Genomic DNA, 7,671 nt, shown 5'->3' with positions numbered 1-7,671 from the left:
GGGTTTCTTTATAAAGAAGAGTTAAGGTCATATTTCTATTCGTCAACGAATAAGAGAACAGCACGTGGCGTAGTCTTATTCGTTTGGAACAATTACCAACGGGAGACAAACATTAGTCGAAATTATCAAGATGACCCATGTATTTCAAAAATTATCAACTAGGGACAAAAGATGTCTCGTCCGTAAAAGCTAGACGAAAATGTCTTTTGGCATTTACAACACGTTTTGACCTTGTTTTTTCCTTCTTCCCTCTTGTTTTACTTTTCCATTATCACCTTATTTGATTTTTTACCCTACTAGTCATCTTCTTCCTTGTTCAGCCACCATTGTTGCTGGCAAATTTTAAAAACTTGAATGTTGAGTTCTTACCATCTATATCTAGGTTTTATTTTTCTTTTTTTTTAGGGTTTTGCACTATTTTTTATTCTGTTTCTGATTTATCTTGTTTAGGGTTTAAGCGGTTTGTATTTTAGCGTGTATTCTAGAGATAATGCATGGATGGCTTCACTCACTTTTCTGGAAGACAAGTGGTTGTATAAGAAAAGTTGATGTAATACATGAATGGATGGCTACACATTTTTTGATTTACTTAATTTTTTTTTTGTAATACACAAATTGGGATGTAATACATGAAGCACATTTAATTAAAACAACATCCATTTCTTTTGTTATTTCTATCATGAGCAGAATTGCAATGCCATTAGAAGCGTTGTTATAGGCAGGGAGTTTTGTAGCAAAAGGGGTTTATCAACTCTCTGGAATGGGGTTAGTAACTCTCAAAAGCAGGGTTAGCAATTTTCGAATGGGCTTATCAAGTGCTTGAAAATTGGCCGAGGGTACTAGAGTTTTGGAAGGGGATTTTCAAGTCTCTAGGATTGGGGTTTATCTAGTATAAAAAATGGGGTTACCAATTTCTAAATGGGGTGATCAAGTCCCTGAAAATTGGTCAAGGGTACTGGAGTTTTGGAAAGGGGTTTTCAAGTCTCTGGGAATGGGGTTATCCAGTATAAAAAATGGGGTTACCAATTTCCGAATGGGCTTATCAAGTCCTTAAAAATTGGCCGAGGGTACTCGAGTTTTAGAAGTGGGTTTCCAAGACTTTGGGATTGGGGTTATCAAGTATTAAAATGGGGTTACCAATTTTCGAGTGGGCTTATCAAGTCATTGAAAATTGGCCGAGGGTACTAGAGTTTTGAAAGGGGGTTTTTCAAGTATTTGGGATTGGGGTTATCTAGTATCAAAATGGAGTTACCAATTTACGAATGGGCTTATCAAGTCCCTTAAAATTACCCAAAGGTACTGGAGTTTTGGAAGGGGGTTTGCAAGTCTTCGAGGTTGGGGCTATCCAGTATCAAAATGGGGTTACCAAATTCCGAATGGGTTTATCAAGTCCCTTATGAACACGTTTTTACTTCTTGTTTTTTTGCACTTGTTCATTTTCACCATTTTTTTCTTTCTACCCTACAATTCATCTTCCTCATCCTCCATTGAAAGGGAGAAGGAGAAATGCAAAACCTTAAAAGAAATGAAAAACAAAACCTAGATATAGGGAGATAGATGGGAATGAAATAACGTTTCAAGTTTTCGAGCTTTCCTGCCTCCAATGGTGGCTAAATGATGAAGAAGATGACTGGTAAGGTAAAAAAAACAAAGTTGAAAATGAAAAAGTAAAAAAAAAAAGGGGAAAGAAGAGAGAAGAGGGAAAAGTGGAAAAACAAAACGTGTTGCTTAAGAAAAGGACATTTTCGTCCAACTGTTAATGACAAGACCTCTTTTGTCCCTCATTGATAATTTTTGAAAAGCATGGGTCATGTTGATAATTCCGCCTAATTTTTGTCCCCCATTGGTAATTGTTCCTATTCGTTTACATGACTTGCTAAAATTGGCCCACGTGCGAAACCATCTCCGTACCTAAGTTTAGTTGTTCATGGGTTAGTCAGGTGGAAAGTTACCAAAATTATAGGTTACGTGAGGTGACGATGCATTTCCAAAAAAGGGCAAGTTAGTCATTTGAGTGCGTTTTGGGAGGGACCGCATTTTAATATAAGGATCAATTACCAATGGGGGACAAAAATTAGGTGAAATTATCAACAGGACCCATGCTTTTCAGAAATTATCAACGGGGGACAAAATATGTATTGTCATTAAAAGCTGGACGAAAATGCCCTTTTCTTAAGCAAGACGTTTTGCTTTTCCACTTTTCCCTGTTCTCCCTTCTTTCCCTCTTTTTTTTCACTTTTTCATTTTCAACTTTGTTTTTTTCTACATTACCAGTCATCTTCTTCATCATTTAGCCACCATTGGAGGTGGGAAAACTCAAAATTTTGAAACGTGAGTTCATTCCCATCTATTTTTCAATATCTAGGTTTTATTTTTCATTTGTTTTAGGGTTTTGCATTTCTCCTTCTCCCTTTCAATGGAGGATGAGGAAGATGAATCGTACGGTAGAAAGAAAAAAAAAACGTGAAAATGAACGAGTGAAAAAAAACAGGAAGTAAAAACGTGTTCATAAGGGACTTTATAAGCCCATTCGGAATTTGGTAACCCCATTTTGATACTGGATAACCCCAACCCCAGAGACTTGAAAACCCCCTTCCAAAACTCCAGTACCCTTGGGCAATTTTAAGGGACTTGATAAGCCCATTCGTAAATTGGTAACCCCATTTTGATACTAGATAACCCCAATCCCAAATACTTGAAACCCCCTTCCAAAACTCTAGTACCTCAGCCAATTTTCAGGGACTTCATAAGCCCATTCTGAAATTGGTAACCCCATTTTGATACCTGATAACCCCAATCCTAGAGACTTGAAAACCCCCTTCCAAAACTCCAGTACCCTCGGCCAATTTTCAAGGACTTGATAAGCCCATTCAGAAATTGGTAACCTCATTTTTATGCTAGATAACCCCAATCCCAGAGACTTGAAAACCCCCTTCCAAAACTCTAGTTCGCTTGGCCAATTTTTAGGGACTTGATCACCCCATTCGGAAATTGGTGACCCCATTTTTTATACTAGATAACTCCAATCCTAGAAACTTGAAAACCCTCTTCCAAAACTTTAGTACCCTCTGCCAATCTTCAAGCACTTGATAAGCCCATTTTGATACTAGATAACCCCAATCCCAAATACTTGAAAACCCCATTCCAAAACTCTAGTACCTCGGCCAATTTTCAGGGACTTAATAAGCTCATTCTGAAATTGGTAACCCCATTTTGATACCTGATAACCCCAATCGTAGAGACTTGAAAACCCCCTTCCAAAGTCAAAATGTGTTGTATATGCCAAAGGGTATTTTCGTCCAGCTTTTACTGACAAGACCTCTTTTGTCCCCCGTTGATAATTTTTGAAAAGCATGGGTCCTGTTGATAATTTTGCCTAATGTTTGTCCCCCATTGGTAATTGGTCCTTAATATAATGAGGCGGGGAACATAATGGTCGTCCGCTTGATTGATCTGCACCATTGAAGCATCGTATTCTAAGATCCAAAAGATGTTTGTTTTTGTCATTCCACTATAACATATGGGCAGTGATAAATTCACCCCCTTCTAGGATGAATTCACCCCTATTCTTCAAATTGGACTGTACAGCCCGCACCATAGGATGATCCAACCCGCCCATTTGATGGGCCACAACGTAAATAGGTTGTGCCGCAAAAAATCATTTCCGGATGATCCTAGCTCTCTGATCTATAGAGAAACTCCATAATCAAACATCTACAGATCGGACGTGCATGTTGTAGTGGATTGCTGAAGTGGGGAAGTGGATTGTTGAAGTGGTTTGAGTCCCTAGTGTCACGTACCAAGTCTCTTGTATTTGACTTTTGTTTGTGAATGAATCAAGGACTTTTGGCTTTGTTCTGTAACTTCGAGAGAAGTGTAGGAGGATCTTGTTCTCCTTGAATTGAACCAAAAACGTTATTCTCTTCAACACTCACCATAGTTGGCAAGAGGGGAGGACGTAACAGAATCCTAATTAAGTTAGGATACATTAGAATTTAACTTATGATTTATCTTCTCATCTTCTTCGAATCCTAATTTGAATAGAAGTTTGAGTTAGATCTCTATAATTTGTGATCATGTATTATGTAGTTTTTCTCTTATTTCCGTGTAGATTCAAAGATTTTTTTATTAGGTGAGACAATGTTTTTCTTCTTCTTCTCCCAGGTTGAAGACGGTGATCTTTGCTTCACTTCTTCCGCGTCACTTATTTAGAGGGATATCTTTGTAAATTGGAAGTCCCTCTAAATAAAACTTGAACAGCTGTGTTTCAAGTAATTTTTTTCATTCGTAATCAAACAATAGAAAAGTAATAAATTTTGAAAAAAAATTCTTTTCCAAACTTTTTAAGAAAATACCTACAATCCAAAAAAGGGCCTTACTAGACTCCGCTTGTGCCTAATGTACCTTATCTGATCCGTTAATCCAAATGACAGCCACAAGACTGGACAAATGTCTTTGAGAACACTTTGATCAAATAACCTTAGGCACTTGATCCAACCAGCCTCAATTAGCGTTCCGCCAAGTAAAACTAAACCATTTAATTTTTGTAGTCATTTAACTAATGCATACCGGCCCAGTCTGGATATCAGGAAAAAAAGTTTTTACAAAAAAAATCATCTTAAGAATTGTTTTTTGTTTCCACAGTTTAGAAAGAAAATGATGTGGTTATGACTTATTTAGAAGGATATCATTATAAATTGAAGGTCACTGTAAATACAACTTGAATTGCTTGTCTAGTATTTGTTTCATGTGTAATCAACCAATGGAAAAGCAAGAAATTTTGGAAAACTTTTTTTTCCAAACTTATGTAGAATATTCTTGGAATCCAAACAGGGCCTTAGGCAGGGGACCAAGACCATTTGTGCCATCTCATGATGTTCTGCAATGAGTACAATGGTGTTAATTTCCCATACATATCCCCACTACTGTGAAATTACATGTCACCATTGATCCTGAGGGTAACTTTCTACCAAGTCATTCTCTTTTTTAAAGGGCAAGTTGGTAATTTCATATTTCTATGGGAAAATAAATCAACTAAAACGATAATAAATCCTAGGGTGCTCGATTGAAGAGTTCCACATAACATATTTTGGTCTTCCTCTGAGAATTGGTCGTCCTAAGAAGAGAGCGTGGGATCCTATGGTGGATAGGATGGACAGAAGACTCTCTACTCGGACACGCATAACTTGGTATCACTCGGGGGAAGAATCACTTTAATCAAAGCAGTGCTAGCCAACATTTCCATATACCACCTTTCCCTCTTCAGATGCCGAATCAATGCTTTGAAAAGAATTGAATGGATCCAAAGGAACTTCTTATGGGGAGGAGCAAATGACAAGAAAAAGATGCATTTAGTCCGTTGAAAGGAAGTATGTAAGCATATTTAATCTAGAAAGATTTCGATACGTCAGTTGCGAGAAGTCAATAAAGCTAGCTGAGGAAAAGAAGTCATCTCTGGACAAAGGAAATTGGAAGAAAGTATGGCTCCGGTCCTAAAAAATTGGATATCAAATGACAGTAGGCCCAATGCACTCGCGATTTGCAGTGAAATTCTGGCGTGATAGATGGTACTCCCTTGAGCCTCTTATGGTTCAGTTTCCAGACCTCTTTAGAGCATCCTTGACTGGTGAGGCATTCGTGCATGACTACATGACTTCATAGTGAAGATCAGAAAGAAGACATAGTTGAAACAATTAGAAAATGACCAGGATCAAAGTTGTGGTTAAACTGTAAGTCACAATTTAAAAGATTGTTATAGGATTGAAAATGTATCCTAGGGAGTTATGCAAACACAAAAATGAGCAGGATTTCCCTCAAACCATCCATGATGCATATGATGTTATTCTAAACATTAACTTAATGATCCGTTTGGATCATTGAAACCATTCATGATGCACATAATGTTATTCTAAATATTAACTTAATGATCCATTTGGATCATTTGGCAATGAAAACAAAGAAAATTTTGAATTTAAACGAGATAGGTTTGATGTACCTTTCACCATGGCTTGTGCTTGAACGTGTATAATCCGACGATTCTCGTAGCTTTTCCGAGCAAGGCGAAGGCCCAGAAACACCCATTTGATCTTCTCTTACCTTGCACACCAATAGGTCTATGGGAAACTTCTCTCTCTCTCTCTCTCTCTCTCTCTCTCTCTCTCTCTCTCTCTCTCTCTCTCTCTCTCTCTCTCAATGAATTATAATGTTGTGGTGTGTGGCAAGAGCGACTGAGGGTCTCTTTTATAGGCAAAAGCTACCATAGAGCTTTCCTAAAGTTGTGCCCAAATTCGTTTGGCAATTAAACTCTAAATAGAAAGTGATATTTGAGCTTAGTTTCCTTCATCAAACGTTTCCAAAGTTAAGGTATAATCCTATGAACATGAAAGGTTACTAAACATGCAAGGCCACACTCAAATTAGCAAGTCTAAACATATCAATCCTTGTCTTTTAGGGATTCTATCAAGTTTAGAAACTCTAGACTTTTAAAAACTTTCCAAGACATGAATGCAAACACTGGTTTAGTTTCCTCCTACAAGTCCTCCCCTCAATTCTAGGTTCTATGTAAATTCTATCTACAAATCATCTCTTCTCTTCTTCATTCAATGTTCTATGCAACATTGGGTTGTGTTCTAGATTGGGACTTTTGTAGATCATGCGTTGCAATGGATGCGATACACACTATAGAAAGAGTCACATGACTAAGCCAAGTTCTGGCTAAAAGATTATACATTGCAAAGCACAAAGTGCACTTCAAGTGATTCTATATGGGGTAGGGATACCCTATGTCATCAAAAAAAAAAAAAACAAAAAAAAAGAGTGCACAGTTCACCTCAAGTGATTCTCTATGCCCTCACAAAAAGGGGCACTCCATTTAAGCTCAAGCTCAAGCTCAAGCTCAAGCTAGAGAAAAGATAGAAGGAGATGCTTTTAGGAATTCTACAATCTCTCCCAAAAAAACTATAATTGTTAGTCTTATGGATAAGCACCAAACAAATTTTGGGGCAAATTTGAAAATTAAAATTTATTTGTTAATGCCTTTGAAAAATAAATATTTTGTCTTTTTAATTAAAAACTTTATAATCAAATTGTAAACAATAGAATAAGGTGATTGACATATTCAGTCCATCTTTAAAGCTGGATTTGTGGCTTTAAAATCATGAATCAGAAAAAAGAAAAGCAAACCTTCATTTGTTATTGGTTTTATTTAAGGGCGATGATATTTTCACTCCCCCTGCAGTACGCATGCGCCCCCCTTATAATGTGATTTTGATGTCAAAAGCGTTAAAGTTGCCCACTTTTCACATCAAATCACATTAAAAGGGGAGCGCATGACTAATGCCCTGGGGGGCGGGGGGGTGTTTCGAAAATATCATGTCCCTTATGTAAAACCTAAAAAAGTAACGAGGAGGTTGTACCAGCTGCTGTGAATGACCTGGATCCAATAGGGCGTCCTTGCTACGAGGCGCCCTTCAATTTATTATTCCTCTTACAACTTATACTATATAATTAACTTTTTAAAGCTTTATAAACTAACTTGTTTGACGAGAATGTGGCGTATCGGAAGATATTGGATGAATTAAAGGGAAATTGGAAGGAAAAGAGAACGAAAATGGTTATGATCAACATCAGAAAAGTGTTTCAAAATAAAGGGATACGAATATTTCCATTCAT

Source organism: Tasmannia lanceolata, unplaced genomic scaffold, assembly GCF_043159265.1.
Source record: "Tasmannia lanceolata isolate RefF3 unplaced genomic scaffold, GAP_Taslan_0.1 ptg000006l, whole genome shotgun sequence".
NCBI classification, from domain to species: domain Eukaryota; kingdom Viridiplantae; phylum Streptophyta; class Magnoliopsida; order Canellales; family Winteraceae; genus Tasmannia; species Tasmannia lanceolata.
The sequence above is the reverse complement of the archived record's forward strand: the minus strand, read 5'-3'. Positions refer to the sequence as shown.